Here is a 22185-nt window from a genome sequence, read left to right on the forward strand (position 1 = left end):
TGATAGATAATGCTTTTGCAGCTGTAATTTGCTACAGCTGCATGAGAAAGCTGACTGATGGACAGAGAGGAACCAGAATGATGAAGTTTGGCTCCAGATCTAAACTTAACCAGTGCTCGGAGGTTGCTCATGTGTGAGGTTTATATGCAGGATTCCCTCTACTGATAGTCTTAACTCCGGTTGCATTAATGATGGTGAGCTCCTTTTGACTGTATTAGGAAAATGTTTTGCTACCTGTATAAAAAACAGTTCTCAATGCAACCAGCCCATAACTGAAACAGCTGGGTGACAATGGATAGATCTGAGATGGAAGGGAGCACACAGCCATAGAGCTGTTCCTGGGTTATCTCAAACTGTAATTAAAATAAAAGATTTGCAAGATTAAGAAGCTGCTATGTGCTTAATAAGTGCTTTGAATTCCTCCTGAAATAGGTTTTACAGTTTAGTTATTAATTCTAAATGTTGTATTTTGTCAATATTCGGACACTGGAAACAATTTATCGTAAGCCGTCTCCCTCAGATGATAACCTGCATTTGTCTGATTAATGTTTATGAGGAAACACTATCCATTTAAAAATATATCTGTTTGCAAACCAAGGGATTTTCTGCATTTTTATAATGTCCCTCTTCCCTTTAATCACGGGAGTACAGCATTACAACATTTTTATTTATTTATTTATTTTGGTACTCCAAGGGTTCTCTCAAAGTCACATTTTCCTCTCTTTTTCCATTGTATTTGCAACCTTGAAGATGTGTCCTGTATTGTGCAACTTTTTAGTATGTCTATAAACAGTGAACAGTGAGTAAAGGGAATGTATTAAGCAACATACTTCAAAATCATGGTTTTAATTAGCTAGGGACAGGATTTAGCAAGTCACAGCTTTTATTTAAACAGTCTCAACATAGCTCAGGATGGCAACAGCAAATTTAACACTTAAGTCCAAATTAAAAAAAAAAAATGTTTTCAGATTCTCTCTTTAGAGTGATACTGTTGCTTTAGATGATGCAGAGCAGTTGGAAACTTTTGGAAATAATTGCTGGTAGCAACTTTCAAGATTTAGCTGAGTTATGTCCACAATACTCTATCCATACAAATGCCTTGACTCATTTTATATATCAGTGTAAGAGACTTGACACATCAATGTTATTTGGTGTTCAAATCTTTTACTGCAGGCTTGATTTGCTTTTATGTAGAAGTTTGCACTACCTTTAACAACTGCACTATAATAGTCTTCTTTTGTGCTCTGTGAAAATATCTGAAATGCGAGCCTTTTTCCCTTTACATATTTTTTTTTCTTTTTTTTTTTTCTTCTTTCTCTTTTTTTAATTTGCAGGCCAAGAAGTACATTTTTAGCAGCATGTGTAGCTGTATGAACACACAGCTCCCATTAATGCTAAATGGAGTTGCATATTCCACTTTGCCTCTCAAAGGGTTGACTAGTTGTGCCTAGCTGTTTAAATTAGAGCAAGAATGTTGGAAGCTGAAGACTAGATCCAGAATTTCTGGTGCAGAGAAAAGCCAGAAGGTTGAAGTAGTTTTAAAATAGGCTTACATCTAGCATAACCTTGCAGACATCTTTTTCTGTTCACATGCTGCTTTACTTTCATTCATTTGTAGTGCTGTTCACTGCTCAAATATATTGCTAGCTTGGATTACCTGCCCATAAAGAGATGTTCAGTGATGGGCTTTGCTCTTAAGTCTTTTGCTTTGTTGTTATCTGGATCTTAACTATGATTTTACTTAAGCCCTGAAAAAGCGTGGGGAAAAAAAGCTTTTGAAACTGTTGGTGGTTTCTGTGAGATGTTTAAAGGGAAGTAACAATATGCTAACATAAGAATAACACTTTAATTGAAAACTCTACTGTCCAGAGCTGTCTTCTATATCCCAGACACCAATAGAAGCCTTTAAAGCGGTGTATATTAAGGAAATACCGCTGCGGAGATTCCATTGTACTCCAAAATGACACTGTATGCTCTTTGAAGAAAGAGGAAGAGACAGACTATCATAACCTGTTTCCATTAAATGAGCATTGGAAGTTAAATACTGGAGGGAGAGTGGGTATGGAAGTATCCCAGAGGAAACAACAACAACAAAAAAGTGTCCATGAATTACCAGGAATTTAGTTTTGAAAGAATGTAATTTGAGTAACAAGTAACTGCATAATATGTTAGGATGCAGTTTACCACAGAGAGTAAAATAATTCCAGCAATTCTAGAAGGTCATGGTTGAGAAACCCCAACTCATGTAAGAAGGTCCTTTTGTAAATCCAGGAGATTATCACCAAAATATCTGTAGTCCATCAGTTAGTGCCTGAAGAGCTTCTATTTTGGTTCACTAAAAAAAATCAGATGATTTTTTCTGTCTCTAGGATAGTCACAAATTGTCTGCAAGCAGGTTGGCACTGCTGCCTCACTCACCTTTAACATCCCTTTGTGGGCAGGACCAGTAAGTCTGTCTGGTTTTCCAAGGCTGTGACATAGGCAAAAAATAATCAAACAAGAGCTGTAGATATTTTCCGAGATAATTTAGAACTTCAGTGGTCCATAAGGATCAATATCATGGAAATGAGAGGCTCTTTTTAACAGTTTCTCTTGTCCGTGAGGTGCTTTTTAAAGTTGCGTGGCTACTTTTTGTTAAGGTGATATGACAAGTTAAGGTACCTGCTAGGTAACTGAGCAGTGCCCTTTTCACTCCTTAGAACTGAAAGAATTACAAAATACAGTTTTATACTTTGAATTCTCTAGCCTTAGTAACTGTGCTGTGTATGTATGTATAAATGTGCACACATACATACATGCACATATATGTGTAAAATCCCCTAAATACTATTCTTCCTTAACTTTTATTTGAAATTACTTTCATTTGAAAATGTGTCTGGATCTGTAGTTGGCTTTATTTGTGCTGAGAAGTATATTCCCGTCTCTGTGCAGATTCTTTTCTCTCCATCGCTCTTTCTTATTTCGCACCAAACCAAATATGTTGAAAAATGCAAATATCCAAAAGCAAAGAACCAATTTGCTGAAGGATCCAGCATGATCTGCAAAGACAAACAGAGGAATTTGTGGGGAATAATGTGCACCCAGGGGGACAGTGTCATTGAGTCTAGGGAGTGAAAAGGATGAGGAAGGAATGAACTATCAACTGGAGCCAGTGATTGCCTAAAAAAATAAATAAAATCAAAAACTCCCACATGGAAAATAGGAGGAAAAGATTCTCCTGTTGGCACTGTGGTGTTCTGTCAAGTGAACAGTGAGTAAATTGCTTTGTCTTAGATTTTGGACCCCAACTAATGTTTACTCTGCAGCAATCCTGTTCGTCTTCTAAAAATAGTTCATTCAGATTACAAATATGCACAGATTGCACCAGCCCTGAAGAACATACGCCTTCAAGATGCTGAAGAAATAATGAAGTGCCTATGTAATATGAATATATATATATATTTCATAATTGGCTCTCTGGTAATGTTTTAACTAATGCTTGGTGAGGTTTTTGGGAGCTGACACATGGTTTCAATCTAATTTCTTTCTCCTTTTTGCCCATCTCCCACCTTTATAAGCCACTGTCAGCACTCATTTAGAGTCCTGCAGGAGGGAACTTGCTTATTTTGCCTTTCTTGTGATGTTTCTTCTTTTCCATTTACTGTTTGTATTTGGAAATGTGTACTTTGTTTTCTGGTAGATTTTGGAAGTCTCAGGTCTCTTTGCTGTGCTGATGTACCTACATGGAAACAAACAGCAGCAAAAAAACCCAACCAACCAACCAAACAACAACAACAAAAAAAAACGCAGTCTCTGCCTTGAAGACGAAGTGATTCAAGATGCGTTTGTCATGCACGGAACCGTTATGTAAAACAGAGGAAGAGATCTGACAGTTTTAGTTGCCTGTTGAAGACCAGGTATAAGCAATGACTTTGTTTTACTTTGCCATCGCTAAAGACCTATGCTATTATTATGCATTTTATGGATTGTGTAAGAGCTGATGCTGAAATACATTTCACCAGGACTATCTCAAGTTTGATGGCCTCTTTAGTGCATGTTAGGCTGTAGGTTTTTTTGGCTTCTTGCTGTCTTCTCTCTTGAGGACAATAAATGTTTTAAAGGTTCCAAATTGGCATTTGGTTTTAGACTTTACTTGAGTTTTTCCCTTTTTATATGAAACATGTTTCTTCCTGTGTACACTTGCTGTGATGGTAATACACATAAAAATCATTGTATTACAAGCTAGGCTGAAGGTACTGCCAATGCGAAGCTGATTAGTCTGAGAAACTGTGTAATGAAAGGCACTGTAATCAGTAGTCGGCTAAGGTGAGCAGCTCTGTGCTTATAGTAGCGTTACCTATTTTTGTCACTTGCAACCATGCTTTGGTGTAAAGGGAAGGTTCTGCTAAACAGGAAACGAATTCAGAGACAGTGGTTGTAAGGGACCTAATACAGGACAACAAAGAAACACGAAGTGTAAAAGTAGCTATGAAGACTAGCTTGCAATGGATTGTTAAATAAATAAATTTTATCACTCTGCTGTATTAAATTACTTTGTCCTTAGTGTAATAAGTGCAGTGAGACTGCACTTTCCTCCGCAGACCTTACATACTGCTGGTTTTTTCTTCATTATTCCCTGCCACTAAACTCTTCTACAGAGAGCTGTTCAAGTCAGGTCAGGCACTTATTAGCCTTCATATTTGATTCTGAAATGCTTTTTTCTCTTCCCATGCTTATGCTGCATGTCACTGTGATCACAGCTGCCTTTTGTTATCACAGTTAACCTGCCCTCTGCTGAAAGGGAACTGAATTATAAGGGCTGTCTGTGCACAACTACAAGACCCAACAGGTAAGGCAGATGCTTCTCAGGCTAATTTAAGCATCTTGTTTTGAAGGATTTGAATAATGATTCTGCACTGGCATTAGCTGTTGGATGGTGGCACTTTGCCGGCTTTGATTAATTAGGGAAGTCAGTTGTGAGGGAAAAGGGTAGATGGTGCTTCAGCTCTGGCTTTAAAATGTGAGTGTTGGCAAAACAGCAATATAAATGCGTACGTGCTGATTGAATTTCTTGATTCATTTTAAAATCCAGCCCACACATTCCCAACTGTTTTGAAGTTGTAATGTGAAAGTGACTCTCAGTGGCTCTGAAAGTTTTTCCCAAATTGTGACAAAGTCAGAAGCTGAGGCATTATTCTCTCCTTGGTGTTTCTTTCATGTCAGCAGTAAATATTTCAAAAAGTTAGCTGTGTTCTGCTTTTTATTTTTCATGATGCACTCTGTCTGCATCTGACTGAGGCTAGCAAAACTTCTTGACACAACTACCGTAACAAAAGGACAAAAAATCAGAAAGAGGATATTCAGTTACAAAATGATCTCTCCTGTGATTATTCCCTGTACAATGGATTAAAGAACCTGCCTGTTAGCAAAGTTTTCTGAGTCAGCCTGTACCTTTGTTCACACTTTGTTGTACCAGGACTAAAGAATCATAATGGTTGGTGATAAAATACATGATATGTGGTGTCACACTTGAGGCACTAGGCAAAAAAGTCTGAATCCACAACCTTATTTTAGCTCCAAAGTCCCCACTACTAATAAGCAGAAGTTAATCCTCTTAGAAATGTTGTGGATTGTGTGTGGTGAGACCAGCACATTATTTCCTGTAAGCAGTGTAACACTATTCAATAACCTTTCACTGCTGCTTCTCCCTGAATTTTACAAGGTTGTAATTCATTCAGGATTGGTTCTGAACCAGTTCTTGTGCTGCAGGACTAAAACATGGCACAGACAGGTATTTCACCTGAATCAGGAATGTAGGATTTGGTCCCTTAGAAATACTTGACCCTCCAGAAATGGAAAAAATGTAATAATTAACTTGAGGAAACATTGGCTAGTACTACTGGAGAACTTGTTGGATGCATAAGCTGTTCCTCACTTTTATACTCTCTTGTAAAAATATATATATATATCTATAGTTACTATAAGAAAAATTGGGAAAACATCAAACTGTAATTAGAATGGCAGGAGAGAGTTTATACACATTATTCACAAAAACAAAATAGATAAGTAGTTATTGATTAAAGGGATGCATGCTTAACAGCAATTTATAAATCCAGGACTCAAAATATAATGTTTGTTTTAATGCTTTTAATTATTTAACATGCAGTGACATTTCTGTTTTGCCAACAGCAGCACAATAGGTCCCTAATGAACTGCTGTGAGTTACTAATAATTAAACCATCAGGCAGAAGCAAGGGGTGCAGCTTGTTATTAGATTAGCATTCTTAAATAATCATTCTTTTGTTTTCTGAAAAAAACTCTTTCTGAGAGTCTTCTACCCTGCCCCAACCCAACTAGATGCCAGCCATCTTGAAAGAGGTAAGTTTAGTCATGGCTGATGCTTGCAGAAGCTCTAACATACTTATTAAAAATCTGGACTTATTCATAGGACTGTGATGAAAGGTCGGTATCTGTGCATCAAACTCTAGTCCAACCAAACAAGTGAAAATCAATTGTTTGCAAAAAATGTTAGTGAATCTTTTTTCTTGCTCTAGTTAACTTTTATTTTGTGATCTGTGATCATTAAAAAACAAAACAAAACAAAAACAGGCTTGGAGTGCAATAAAAAGTTGGCTTACAGAGTTTCTTGAAGGGCAGTGTCAGAAGGCACTGGGTTGTTGAAAGATGCTCATCAGCAGGCAGCATATCATATTAGGTTGTGTAAACAATGGGTTGGAGATGAATAAAAAACTTAGTCTGATACCGTCAAGTAAAATCTGGTTTGTTTGTTTGTTTCTAAAATAAATATTCTGTTCTACTTGCATGGTAGCTTCAAAAGGAAGTAGAAGAAATAAACAGGGTGTTGAAATGGGAAAACAAGAATAATATGAAAAGAGATTGAAATACCAAGCCTTTTTATTTCAGTGTAGAAGGAATAAGAAGAAATATGATAAAGGGATCAAAAATAATGACTGGTGTAGAGAAGGTAGATCAGGGACTCTATTCACGCTTTCTCTTAACACTAAAACAAGAAAATATATAACTGAATGAAAAGGAGCCAAAGTCAAGAGTGACAGAAATAACTACTTTCACTTGGTTCCCTGGCAGAACTGGTAAAAGGTGCCACTGAATTACAGAATTTAGCAAGTTTTTTGTTTTCTTTTGTTTAAAAAAGATCTCTTGATTTTGAGAAATATTTAAAACCTGCAGGTTATATCCCCTCCAAAATTTCTGTTTTCACTAGAAGTTCATCTAGCTATTGGCAAAAACTTCCTTTTGAGTCATATAAATCCATAACCAGGCTTCTCTGGAAGCACGTGGGTCTGGCCTGAGTCAGAGGCTGGTTAAGGGAGTAGGTGGGACACTGTACTTCTTGCATCTTTGGTACCTTTTTCCCCATTGTCCAAGTTGGAAAATTCAGATGAGCCTGAACTGAACAGACAGTTCTGTACTGCTCATGCAGAAAAGCTGTGATGTGGATGCGGCAGGTGAGGGTGGGTCTCTGAGGAATGGACCATCCTTGTCCTTGTTGGTAAGCAGAATTTGTGCTGAAGAGAGTTTAGCCTAAAAGCTGTGGCAATTGAGTTACCTAGTATGTTTTATAGATGGGCTCCTGTATTGTGAAGAGCTTTCATAGCTGAGCAGAATAAGGTCTCATTTGTATTTAAAATTAATTCAGTAACTGGTGTAGAGAAGCTAATGCAGCAGTAAAAATTGAGTCAAAGGGAAGAGCCTATATAGAGATGTGAGGAGAAATCTCACTTAAACTTGGAAGAGGACTTTTGGCCTTTTTTTTTTTTTGTCACTGAATTTTGCCCTACTTGTAAGAAATTAATATTGCTTATTTGACTTTTTTTTTTTTTCGGTCAAATGTCCACATAAGTACTTATTTTACTTGTTAGCCCTATCAAGATCATATTTTATACATGGACTTTTCTTTCTTTCTTTTTTTTTTTTTTTAAATGAGTGACAAGCACACTGACAATGCACACATAGTGCATTCTTGGGAGCATAAGTCCACCCCATATATTAACATATTAATACATGTCACCCTTAGGTCAGTCAGTCTCTAACACCATACTGGTGCTAAATGGGCATGACTAAAGTAATCCTGGACTGGTTCCAAAAGTATTATTTTATACAGATGTACACCTGACTGATGCTTCTCTTGTCCTTAGTCTTAAAGTAAATGCACATCTGATAGATTGCAGACCAAAGTCCTCCAGTGATTAACACTAGCTATAGCCTTGGGTTGGTATACTTGAGTGTATGCAACCCTTAAGGGAAAAACAATCTTAAATGTCCCATTGATGGTTAAAAATCTGTAGTGGTTATTTCTAAAATTGGAATTCTTTTCTCCAAGTTGGTACCTTCTTTTATAGGGCTAGTAGATTACCATCAAACACAGAAGCTATCTCTGCCATATTCCCATAACCTATGAATTTTAATGTGCCTAGGTCATGATGTGAAACGTTTCACCACCTTGAGGCCCTTAGAACTGTATATATTGACAGTACTTCTTCCTCTCTGGTGTTTGCCAGGACCCACTTCACATTTTGAGAGACTTCTGGTAGCTGTGCCTCTGGTGTGTAGCGGGCTATTCAATTCATACATATTCCTTACAATTTTTTGCTAGGAACAGTTTTTGTTATACTCCACATGTACACATGGGGAGATTTTCCTTTTCCCCAGCTGTATTATCTCACCTTCTCATGCTTTATTCAGAGGGCTGTTATGTGACAGCCTGAGAAGAAACTTGGACCCTATAATACCGTCTTTCTACACAAGCACACTTGCTATCTCCACAAGCCACCCAAATGGCTCTTGGTTCATATGTAGAGAAAGATTTTAAGTGATATGTATTTTGAACTACCTGTATTGTATTGATTTACTGTAAAACTTTACTCTTTATATAAGCTAGTAGGCTCAGTGTCTCCTGAAGGCAGTATACCTGGTGCAGGAAACAAGGTACTTCTTGTTCTCAGAGAGTCTTGATAAGTATGCTTGTTTTCCCACCTCTATATCTGCTTGTTTTCCCACCTCTATATCACAGACAGGCTACATGATTTCTCTTAGAACATTTTCTTAGATCTTCTTTTGATTGCCTGAGTATTTGCTTTAAGTGGCCTGAAGTAATTCATAGGTTTTATGTTGCCCTGCTCTGGATCCAGTATTTATCTTAATTCTAACAATACTTGGAAGCCTTAGCATCAGAGGTGCTATCCCAGTGTTACTGTGCTTGCCCTGGCAAATGGACTGAGAAGCTGTCTGCATAAAAATCATGTTGCACAAAGACCGCACTAGCATGAAAGACAAAGCGACCAAATGCACAATGTGCTATGTTTTGCACTATTAACATTGATACTATATTAGAAGAAATGTGAAAATTGAACAGATTTTTACAACATTAATAGACAGTAACAATGCTGTTTTAAAATTTGCATTGCTGCAAAAGGTTTTCAAAAGTGGTTACTAGGGGCTTAATTTTGATCCCAATAAAGCAGATGTTTCTGAATTGCAGTTTGCCCAGTGTAGGAGGTTAGGAAAGCCTGCCTTAAAAATTATCTTTAAATTGTTCAAGTCATAGAGTAGCAGTTAAGCTGTCCTTGAGCAGTGGCCTTCACCAGATGTTTCACAAGAACTGACGGAGTTTTACAATAGGGAGGTTCAGGCTAAGCAATTTCCATTTTTCTGTCTGATTTTCCCAAGGAGTCATATTCCTTCCAAAAAGTTTGCTTTTACTCATGGAAGTTTTGGATATCCCTGAGAGAAGTATTGGTAGCACCACCATTTCTGTGTCTATGTCGGCAGGCAAGATGAGAACCTGTGTGTCATGGCCTCGCTACTGTAAACCTCACCACTGTACATGCAGAAGTGTATTTGTACTGTATGAGAAAAACATTGTATGAAAAATACCTTTTTGAGGTTGGTTTTTGACTTTGCCAAAAACGGGCAGAATGAGGGATATTGCTTCATATTTGTGCCAGACAAAACCATCAAGAATATTTCCATGACTGCTACATGCATGAGACTTGTGGCAATTTCCTACCAGCACTTAGGGGATGGGACAACTAAGAGAATTCCCAGATCTTATGCTTTATGAACTAACTTACTGAATTGTTGAGGAGGTACTTTTTTAATGTTTGTGTGACTCTTACTTCTCCCTACTTGTATTTATACTTCTGAGAGTCTGAGGAATCAGAAAAAAAGCAGTGCAGGGAGAACTTCAACCCATTTTCAAAGATTCGCAAAACTCAGTTATTATGTGGGTTATTCTAACTGAATCACAACATAGAATCTTTTGAAATTTGCTTATCTGTCAAAAATATGTTATTCCATTTAAACTATGAAAAGACTAAGTAGATTCCATAATTTAGTATTTTGGCTTCTGACAGCTCTTCTTTTTCTTCTACTCTTTACATTTTGGGCCTTCCCCCACCCCCACCCCCCCCATCCCCCTTGATGCTCTCTTCTGATGACACTTACAGGTGGCAAAAGAAGTAATTTGTGAAGGGAGTTAGGAGGAGAGTTTCTTACAGTAATAACTTTGCAATTCCTTCATGTTTTTTTACATCACATAAATAATCTTTATCACTTCAGGAAACTAATCTGAATATTAGATATTGGGCCTCTTGGATATGAGCCCCTTCTGAATATGAATACAAACTGTAAAAAGTCATGTTGAATCTTTTTCTATGTGATGCATCAGAAGTTCAGAAAAAGTTCTTTTTATTTTTACCTTCAAGAATTGTGATTAGCTAGAAACTATGCTTTCAGAACCTGCAAACAGTCCATTTATTTGCCAGCATCAGAATGAGACTCAGAGTTCCAGTGAAAACATCTTTTTGTCTGCTAATGTAATGGGTGCTTATTTTCTGCATCTTCATGTTACTTGGAAAAGCATCAGGGTTTCATTGTAAATCCATTATGTCTCCCATGGTCAGAAATTATAAATGACAACTAGTCCCAAGGTAAAGAAAAGAAAGTATTATTTTGTAGAGTAAAAAGGGGTTAAATCACTTTTTATCATGACTGTCCTCTTGGTTATGACATATTCAATGTATTATTTAGTTTAAGTGCATGATTAAGATAGAACTGGGGTACTTCTGGGGAGCATTTTCACAGACGTTATACTTACAGTACCTCATTCTGTGGTACAGAAGAAAGAAAAATGACATGTCCCTTTGTGAACCTATCCTTTTAAAATTAGGTTATAGATTATATAGTGGTGTGAGATCCTCTATGAATTTCTGGGTCAGAGGTACTTTGTTTTCTTTCTTTTATACAGCAAAACCCTTGTATCTTTATTAAAAATTTATTTGCTGTCAATAATTAAATGCTTATTATTTGATCTTTAATGGGGTCATGATTCCCATATTCCCATATTAATGAAATAATGCAAAAGTAAAAAATGCCTTTCAGTTGGAAAAATTACTTATTATTCTTTCTTTGTTCTGAGTAAAATAGTTTATCTTAAATTAAAAATTAAAAAATGAATATTCTTTAATCTTGGAATTAAATTAGTGCTAATTAGTTCTATTTTCTCTACAATATTCAAATGCTAAAGTCTTAGTCATTTCTTCAGAGTATTAATAGTGCCCTTTGGCTGTAATCAAGATTATCTTCAATTAAAAGCAATACAGTTAACTCAGTTACATTAACAGTTATTGTTCTCAAATCACAGGGTTAAGAATACAAATCCTGTGTATTTTCAGCATGGCTACATTGCTAGGGTGTGTGGTGCACGGATGTGTTATTTACACATTGAATCTAAAATGCAGTAACTTACCATGTGCTTCACTGATGAAATCCATTCGTATGTAAAATAAGTCTTTTAAGTGGTAACATACACAAAACTGAAAAATGGTGCATTAAGCTAAAACATTTTTTGGATTTGGTCAGTGTTTGAGCAGTGTTCCCCCCTTCCCAGCATACCCTTCATCCTGCACCTTTTACTGCAAACTCTGTGAAATATGGGGCATTTTTGATGAGTGAGTTCTGCTTGATCTTCACAGCTGTTATTCTCCTTTGTGAAGAATTAAAGAGCACTTGCCAGTCTGCAATAATTCATCTTATTTTATTAATGCTTTTTTTTAGTTCAGAAAATTTGTTACATAGAGTAATAGAGGACTTCAGCTGAAAACAGAAATATTTCATTCAAATTTCTTAGTGTATCCAATATGAATAAATGTTAGTCCCATAGAAACAGAAGAAAAAGGTTTTCATGCATGTTCACAGAACAGCTATTTCTGGCTTCAAAAGCTAAGCAGAGAACATGGGAAAATTCCTTTCACATGGCTATGTTTACAAACAAAAAGTATAAACATCGTAAGCAAACAGAACTGATGAGGGGAGCCTTGTTTGCTTGTTAGCAGATTACCACTCCAATAGCAAAACTAGTGTGATTCTGTCTCAGTAAAAATTAATAACAGTTGGTGACTTAAAAAAAAATAAAATAAAATAAAAAATGTAAGAGTTGCAAAAATATTCTTATATTTCTATAAACACCTGTCAATATCACTTCTATAATGTATTCCTGCTAGAACAGAAAGAACAGTGGGCTCTAACACTTGATAATTTCCATCAGTTTTGATGAAATTTTTATACATCAGAAGCTTTTCTAAATTATAATCTCTTTATTGTATATTTTTCTTATATTTAGATTCACCCATTACTGATCTGCAGACAGCAGTGGTGATTTTTCTGTGTTGCCACCCTTCAGAAGCTAATGAGGTAAATAGTATAACTGGACAGAGTCTGTTAGAAAACAAACTGTATTCAAAATCTGTTAGCGAACTTAATTTCAACAGGTTTCTAAGATTTTAAAATCTGTTTTCTCAAAGCATAAATGCAAGCAAAGGTTTTCTTTTAAATAACATTTCTGTTCTCTCAAGCAAATACCCTTTTTGAGTCTCAGAATGCTGGCACAGCCATCTTAGTTTGACACTGAGGCAATAAATCAAAAGGGATGGACAAAAATATGAAACCATACCCTTCAGAAAGAGCATTGTGTCTGTACATGCAAAAATAATTGCTTTCTTGGAATGTGACAAAAGAAAATTGAATATAAAATATGGTGTTAACAGACAACAAATCTAATTTTTAGAGGTTTCTATTTCTACCTCAGTCAAGAGGATTTCCTGAGGAATCATGTGTCTTTGGTACAATATATTAGAAAGACGTAGTTGAGTTTAATGCTTCCTTTCTTGGAAGAAATGTAACATTTGCTAAACTTTCCCAGGATGTTACACTGTTTCTCGCAGAATGTGACTTTAAAAAAAACAATGAAGAAAAAAAACATAAAGCCCCAAAAAGAAAGGCACAATTACTTGTTAGATTGTCTTGTGATTTAAATGAGGCCAGGTAATTTTCTGGAAAACTGCTGCAATATTGTGTGACTTACATGACTAATTATCCTCTTAGGTCAAACCGGGAATATGGGACTGCTCTTTAGTCCCAAGCATGCCCCCTGACAAAACATACAAAACTTGATTCCACATTGTATCTGTCTGTTCTAGCAAGTTATCTCTTTTCATAGCTTCATTGCTGCTAGAGGCCTCAGTTTACTGTTAAAGGTTACAGGAGCCTTATACATACTTGCATTTGATTTTCAGACTGGGCTGCCAGTCATCATTTCATCATTCATGTAATTACAATTTTATTACTGACTGTAACCCTTGAGCAGAAGTTAGTCCAGAATTTCAAAGTCTCATATTTTCTATCTGGCTTTACCTGTGGGTGATATGATCTCTTCTGTCTCTCCTATATCTCTCCTAGCAGGAGAGTTCGACCTCCAGTTCTGTTGCTGGGTTTAGCCCCCCTGCAGAAAGTATTGGGAAGGATATGTAAACAGAGGCTGTAAGTAAGGATACATGCAGGCTTGGGGTGCGGAGTGCCTCTTTCAGTATTGTTTGTATTTCACCGTTAGGTGAGCTGGTATTGGAGTATGCTGGGCTATACGCTGGTCACAGTCATAGAGAATTTGTCACAGTGCAGCTAAAACTGGGATGTGTTTTGTTATGTATTTTGCTAATTACTCCAGGCTTATTTTTTTTTTTCAGCAAGACCTATGTTTATACATATTTATGTATGAAAGTGTGAAGAACAGATATACAAAATTCCTCAGGACAGCAGCGATGTGTCCTCAAGCACACCTGGTGTACAGGTGTACTCCCAGGCATCTCATTAAACCTCAGATAATTCACCTTTGCAATACATAAATGGGAATATAGTGTCTCTTAGTACAATCTCTTTTTACGTGTTAGCTTATTGTGTAGAAGAAAGAATTAGTTTGTCATCTTTCTTCAGTTTAGAGTTGGTGAGGAAAAATGGCCTTTACTATCTCAGTTGATTTCAATAGGCATTGGGTCTACCTGTTAGAAAAAAAAAATAATAAAAAAATCCAAGATTTTGATTAGAATGAATTTTGATTGGAATGTTTGAAATCTGATTTTTTTTTTCAACATTTTCTTTTTAATAGCTTTCCATAAAATCAGCTGCTCAGATACACATTTTATTTCTGAGTACTTTATTTCCCAAATATTTTCTTTATTTGCCAGAGGGAAGCACATTAATATGAACGTAACTGTCAGCCTGAAAGCCGTGACACTGGAAAAATATTCAGACTGACTAGCTGATCTGAGTTGCTATATTAAAAAAAAAAAAAAAAAAACAAAAAAACAAAAAAAAAGAAAAAAGAAAAAGAAAAAAGAAAAAGAAAGAAAAAAGAGAGAGAGAGGGAGAAGAAGCAACCCAGCCAAATGAAGTCTTTTTTTTTTTTTTCCAAATCACATTGTGGCAAGAATGAGGGAAAAAATGTTTTGTTTTTTTTTTTTTTTTCCTCACAAATCTACAAGAGCTGAAAATATGAAATTCAAAGTTCATTCTCTACACAGAAATGAGGAAAAGAATGAAAGAACTCCATCAACCCCAAAGCTCTACTTTCACTTATAGAGCTGTGCATTAACTCCTCTGATGTTATTATATTATGAAATTCACAGTGAATTAAGGCAAAGCCAGCTCATCATTGATTTTTCAGTCTAACTTGAAATCAGAAAAGAATTAGAAATATTTATATACATGTAGAGAAGGTCAGTCACTTTGGTACCTCACTAAGAACCACCCTGAAAACCTGGTCCTGTCACCAAGCACGGACTCTTTTGACTCTGCCCAGCCGACGAGGAGATTCACCTTGAAGTCAGGCTTTGGGAAAGGCAGCGTAGAAATCTCAATGCGATATTGTAGCATTTTCCATTTTTACTGTAAGTGAAGGATCTCCCCTTAACAAGTAATATTTTTTGATGTTTCAGGGTGTAGTTTAAGAGAGAGTGAAACAATCATTTCCCAGGTAGTGTTAGTGATGTGCAAGAAATTGTCTCAAAAGGTTTCAGGAATTTGATTGACGAAATGAAACATGGTCCTGACGTCAATTTACTGAGATTACTTTTTAATGAATATGACTTCAAAAGCATATGCAAAATTAAGATCAGTCACAAAAATTGCATTTGGATATTGCATTTAAAGAATGATAATACATAATGTATTGGAAATTAACTTTTATAACCTACAGAAAATGATTCTTGTTGCTGGCTCTCCCAATTTGTGACAACTTTGGCAGTAGAAATATTAATTACAAGCAAAGGAAACCTGAATTATAATTTTTTTATTAATATCACCTGTGTGCCAGATAACGCCCTCTTAAAATATTAATGTGCATGATTAGGGACTGCTTCTACAGTCAAATCCTGCTTATCTCTCACATGAAACTTCTCTCTGAAGTTAAAGAATGTGTGTGTCTTTCAAATGAGGATTTGGCCCGAATTTTCCCCTGTGCTCTTTTTCATAATTTTCATGCTCATAATTTTTCTTTAGAGAAACTGTATTCCTAGTGAAGACAATAAAAACGTTCACAGTAACTTTAATGACAAAGTGATAAATTCCTTTGACAAAAATACATATAGCATCATTAAGGATATATTAATTTATACAATATTTACCTGATTTGAGTGTTTTGATCAAAGATGGTCGAATTTAAGATTTAAGAAAAAAGCTAAACGAATTGGATTTATTTTCTCTTGGTGAAAAGAAGAGGAATCTTGACTGTGGCCTTTCCATGCCTAACAGCTGTTATCAGGAACGTGCTGAATTGCTCTTCATATCTGTCAGGTGAGGGACAAGAGGAAATCAGCTTAGTTTGTAGAGAAAGGATGTGGCCATATGGGGAAAAGTAAATATATAAATCTCACTGTGAAGCTAAGTAAGCAGGTAAACACCACTCTCCCTAAAGGAAGGACTATAACTTTAAAGAACTGGTAGCTTTTCCTGGGAAATGTTTATTTAAGGACAGATGACTCTACCTCTGGGTCATGGTATTAGACACAATGATCTACTGAGGTCCTTATCATCCATGTAATTGTCTGACTTAATGACTGCAAGAACTTATCACCAAAGGCTAAGGAAAAAAAGTGTTCTTGTTCTGTGATTATAAGGGAGAAATGCATTACCATCTTTCTCTTTTGCTTCCTTCTCCCTTATTTCAAAGGTGATGATGATATAAAGTTTCCCAGCTTTCTTTTTATGAAGACTTATACTTTAAAGAACTATCACAGAATATATTTGACTTTTTGATACTTGATGACTGACAGTGCTCAAGATGTTTCCTTCCTGCTGTATACATGGTTGCACTCTGGTAGATGTCTCAGTCTCATCTAACCATCTTCAATTTAATTGTATTTAAAAGGAAGAAATGTAGAAAATGCGTCATGAGAGAAGGCATACTAGCTGCATATAGCTTAAATCTTCTTGATGAGGGGTAGGAGTAATAGCTAGAGGTACAGTAGCTTCAAGGAAAGGCTGGGTTCTTGCAACCTGTTTTTCTCCACAATAAGAATGAAGTGAAGCTTTTCTTACCCGATTATTAGCTGAAAACTAGAGGCTCTTATTAGCCTAATCATCTTTCCACAAAGAAAGAATGGCAGAATGTTGGAAACGCTCTCTGGACCAGATCTGATTCTTCTCCTCCACAGTATGCAAAAGGTTTGGTTCTAAACATACACTGTTTTTCCCCAGAGATTTGATAAGTATCACTTGCAATTTATCATGTTACTTTAATAACATATTTGATGCGACTAATGATGCTGTAAGAATAATTATATAATTTAATTGTGATTCTCTTTAGATTGTCTCCTTTTTGCAATAAGCTGAAGCATACCCACATGTGAAGAGATGCTCTGTGTAGCTTGATAAAAACGGTTTTATCTAAGCACATTTGAGAGCTCTGTATTTGCTATAGCCAAGTTGAATAAAAGTGAAAAATCTAATTTTATATGTAAAAGGAGAATATTTTCCAAAGGAAAATAAGGGAGGGGGTGGGTGAGCGAACTACCTTACCATAAAGCTACTCATGCATTATTAATCTAATTTCCTATGAAGTTTGAACAAAAAGCATGTTGAGACATTACTCTCTGTTTCCGTGTTAGACTGTGTTCATAATGCTCTCTCCCATTTTATGTAACATATTCTTCAGCCTAAATAAGATATACTCGAAGCCTCAGGATTTCCATGCCTTCAAAGTGCTCTGTTTCATTCCTAAATATAGATTTTGAAGCACAAGAAGCTTTAAGTTTGGTACTTCAAAGGCTGTTCACCTTTTTAGGTAACCCCTAAGTTGGCTTTAGTATTTGTTTATTACATGCAATTCTTCACAAGAAGCACCAGCCTGTTTTACAATTAAAGGCTTTGAGCATATTTACTGTAGCTACATAAAATATTTCTGCCTGAGTGTTACATGAGTTCTGTTTCTGTGTTAAGCAAGGAGTTTACCTGATACCTAGTATCTACACGAATCCTTTTCTAAAGGTAATTATTATGGTAACTCAATGTTCAACACTTCCATTCTCCTCACTAACCACAGGCAAGAAGGAGACAGCGCCTGCAGGCTGTCCCAGGGTGCTTACTGAGAACAAGCTATAGTGCTGGAACCCAAGACCCAGGAGTCAAACATTGCAATACTTCCATTCCTGGATAATCAAGGCTCTTTCTGGTCTCAGTTTTTGATTTCAGGTATGACATATGTCTGGGCCTGTTTGGAAGCTTTTCTCAACTGTACATGAGCTTTAAGTTCTGGCACCAAGTAGCAGAACGTACTTACAGACATGCTTAGGAGCAGCTTTAGTTCCCTTGGATTCAATCATAGCCAAAAAAAAAAAAAAAATGGTATGAGAAAGCCTTTTTTATATTTGTTAAGAATTACTATACATAGTATGACAGTATCCAGTTCCTCTTTTTGGTAAATTTTCATTTTTGTTGTTGTCGAATTTGGTTTTCATTGCCTGTTCACAAGAAATCTATCTGAAGAAATACTGAAGTATGGTAAGATAACCATGCTTTCAATTCCTTTGCATAAGAAAATTACTGAACACAAAGCATACCAGATAAAATATAGTTTTGGTATAGGTAACTTTTGAGAGTACTGTGCTCTTTTTTCTAAGAGACCTACCTAAGTAATATATGTCTGATTTCTAACCTAAAATTAAATAAGCATCACTTCAAACACAGCTCCTAAGAACCTGCATATCTTCTGTATTGTCACAGTAATTGTTTTATCATCTCACTTCATACTATCTTAACTATAAGACAGAAATTAATTTTTGAAACTGCATTAACTAGTGAGATGTGTGGGCTAAAATATATGTAGCTAGAAATTTTGGAGATACTTTGCTTGTCTCTTTCTTTTGGAAATGCTTTGAATTTTTTGGGCTTCCTCTCCAGTTAGATGTATGAAGACTGTCACATGAGATAGGGAGGACATGAAAGCTGTTCTTCAAGCTTAGTGAATAAACTTGAACTTCACTAGAGTTTAATCTCAACAAAGTTTGTGACAGATTAAGTAAAAATTATCTATTTGCTATTGCACGAATAGTATTTTTGTCTCATAATTCATGTATATTTTGTGTTTATTGAATATGACCAAAACTATCTTCTCTTAAGTTAGTAAATTTATCTCCTGTCATTTCTCTCAGATAGGACTCAGGCTTTCCAGGAAATTTCACTTTTCGTGTTTTTATTGTTGTTTGAAATTGTGATTCAACTGGCATTAGCAGCGAAGTCTCAGTTTTGAGTATACAACAGGTTTCAATGACATTTCAGGTTTGGTGCATATGCCCAATAAAACTACCCTTCTTCCCCCACAGAAAAGCTAAGGAAGTGATTCAGCATTTCCAGATAGGAATATTTTGGCATGCTTTTTTTTTACTACTAATAATTTTTATTTTTAAATATAGAAAACTGCAATGCAGTACTTTGATGGTTTTGATACAAGTACAAAAACCTTCATAAAATATTCCAACCAAAAATTAAACAAACAAACAAACAAAAAGCTTATTTGTAGGAATTATCCAATTTAATTTTTTATCTTAAGAAAACTAACAAATTCATAGAAAATTTTCAGGAAAACATTCAAGAATTCTTCTTCACTGTTTTTTTTTTCTTTTTTTTTTTTTTTTTAGTGGGATACTGACAACTTCTAACCACTGAGAATTAGTCTGATTCCTTGTATTTAATATTCTGTAGTCTGAGGATTATCCAGCTGTGAATGGGCCTGTGAATGGGCCTGTTCATTCACAGTGTTCCTCTCTGCATGGAAGGAAGGTAGTGAGATGATTCCCTAGTACTTTCCCTCAGGTTTACAATTACATTGTACAGAAGCCATGTAGGAAGCAAGTTTCAATATGTCCTTCATCTTTCTAAATATTTCTGGTTGTTCTGATATAGGTGATCCTGTACTCCTCAGGATTGTATTCTCTTGTGAGCACTACTTTCCCTTCCTGATTCTCCATGTGTTTAATACTTTGCTTTTTGCCAAAGCATATGACTCTTGTCCCACTACTAGATTTTAATGTGTACCTTTGAATCTCAAAAATGCAATAGATTTTTAGCACTAACAAATTAGTGATTACAATTCAAAACCCTTTTTTTCTTTATCATTTTCGTATGATTTTCTGACATCAGTTTGTTCACTGGATTCACCAGTCTGTTCGTTACATAATTTTTAATTAAGTAGCAAACAAGTCTAGCTTTAAACTTTATCTCATCTTCATTGCTAGGACTGGTATTCTCTTTTTTTGTTTGTTTGGTTGGTTGGTTGTTTTTTTGTGTGTGTGTGTGTGCGTGTGTGTTGTTTTTTGTTTGTTTGGTTGGTTGGTTGTTTTTCCCTAACTAATTTTACCAAGTGCATCTTTCCACAAAGCATTCCTCCTCATTTCCTTTGCTCTAACATGCAACAAAACTCAATCTTTCAACTTGGAATTCTTCCAGAAGCAGATGATATTGGTCTTCTGTATCATATGATTCTTGCTCACGTTATTGGTCATATTTCTCCTGTGAAGAGTCTTTTGATTAATTCTTCTCATTAGTCAACTTGGTAAACAAATTACTGCAGGAAGCTTAAAAGCTTGGGTTGAAAGCCAGAACAGAAGTAAAAGATATCTTGTTTGTAAGTCACTATTTTCCCTTGAAAATATCATCTCCTCTTCTATCAGGTTGTCATTTGAGGCTGCTAGAAGTTTTTATTACTCTGGGTTAATTGCCTCTGGCACAATAATCTCGGATTTCTCTCGAGAATCACTGATAGCATACTCTTTCCTTCTGAAATAAAATTATTCTCCTGTCATGAGAGGTGTGACAACTTTTTAACATTTCTTTAAAAAAATAACATCAATAACATCAGGATCCATATTCCATATTCTGCCTTCTAATTCTGTTTTTTCACCTCTCCTTAGGGCATTGTTTTTCTGTTACTAGGTAAATCTTCTCCAGTTTGACATGCCCGTTGAAACTGTGCCATACATTAGTATTAGTCTGATAAATATAACTAGTGTGTACGTGAACATTGCAGTGCAAAAACACATTGGACTTTTTCTAATTCATCCATTCACACAGTTCAGATTTAGATTACCTTTCTGAATACAGACATATTCAAGAATACCTTTTTGTTGTATGTCTGTGTCTTCTAGCATCTTTCTCATAATGGATTAATTCACTAAAATCCTCTAGGAAGTAGGGACTGTTGAAAATTAATTGTCTTCTGTAAATGCTTGGAAATCTTTCCACCTAGTTAATGTATTTTAAACAAATCATGGTAATATGACAGGTAAGAATAAAGTGATATAACAGTGTAACTATTTTTGTTTCTGGAAATACCTTTCCCAAGAGGAACACTCCAGAAAGTGATATTTTTGTCAGTTAGTGACTCTTGCATCAGCTGTGATGTAATTCTGGAACTTCCATTTCTGTGCTTGTCCATGGAGGGGAAGCATGAGAACACCGCTGTCCTGGGGCTGGCAGCAATAAGAGTGATAGTGGTAAGCGTGATTGACTGTGGCTTCTGCAAGAGCCCCGTGTTCAAAATTCCAGAGCATGGGGAGGGCAGAATAGAGTTGTCACTGACATTCTCACCATATTTGCAATTAGCAAACATGCTTCATATACGTTTCAATGATTTGGGAATGGAAAAATGTATTCTGCCTTTGAACAGAAGCCACTGAAGATTTTCTGAAAAAATGCCTGATTGGAAATTGACAAATCAGGACATTCTGAATTTTTCTGAAGAGATTTTCAGATGTTGGGCAGATGTTATTGTTTGCTGACCTAGGACTTTGTAGAATGACATAAAATAATTTGATGTTCTAACAAAACATTGATTACACACACTAAATAGCCCTGGTAAAGTATTTCCCTCATGGCTTGCATTTCCAGGGTTATAGTTAAACGAGCACCCCATGTCATCAAACATACAGAAGGTGCCTTTGCCACTCTGAGGGGATGATCCCAGCATTTAAATAATGATTTACTGCTGCTTTTATTAGAACAATTATTGGTTATTTCAGACTTGAAATGGGCAGATTAAGCTCTGTGAACCTCACAGCTGAAACCTCACAACACTGGCAATTTTCAGTGATTAAAGTAATTTACTTTATCTATAAAATGTAAAGATATTTCATAATAGCCATACAGCAAGTACAGGGAGGTGTAGTTTTCCTGGAGATAATCAGACCTCTGGGGATAAAGGGTCCTGGCTGCACCTCATGCATTGCAAGACCCAGAGGGCTTTATTATCTGATGATTACCACACCCCCGTTTCCATGTCTTTTTGCTTAATTAATCACAGTAACATTATTGCCCAACTTCAGACAACAGAAATAATGAGAG

The 22185-nt window shown here is 35.9% G+C and overlaps 1 protein-coding gene across 1 annotated transcript in view; it reads left to right on the forward strand.

Moving 5' to 3' along the window:
• Nucleotides 1-22185, forward strand: part of INSC (INSC spindle orientation adaptor protein) — a 332365-nt gene that overhangs the window by 222605 nt on the left and 87575 nt on the right. Inside the window, exons 22-24 of the mRNA XM_080595845.1 lie at nucleotides 3680-3896; nucleotides 4740-4828; nucleotides 12641-12711. The gene's annotated coding sequence lies outside the window, so the exon portion shown is untranslated. The remainder of the gene's footprint in view (nucleotides 1-3679; nucleotides 3897-4739; nucleotides 4829-12640; nucleotides 12712-22185) is intronic.

Source organism: Anser brachyrhynchus (genome assembly GCF_964034855.1).
Source record: "Anser brachyrhynchus genome assembly, chromosome: 5".
NCBI classification, from domain to species: Eukaryota; Metazoa; Chordata; class Aves; order Anseriformes; family Anatidae; genus Anser; species Anser brachyrhynchus.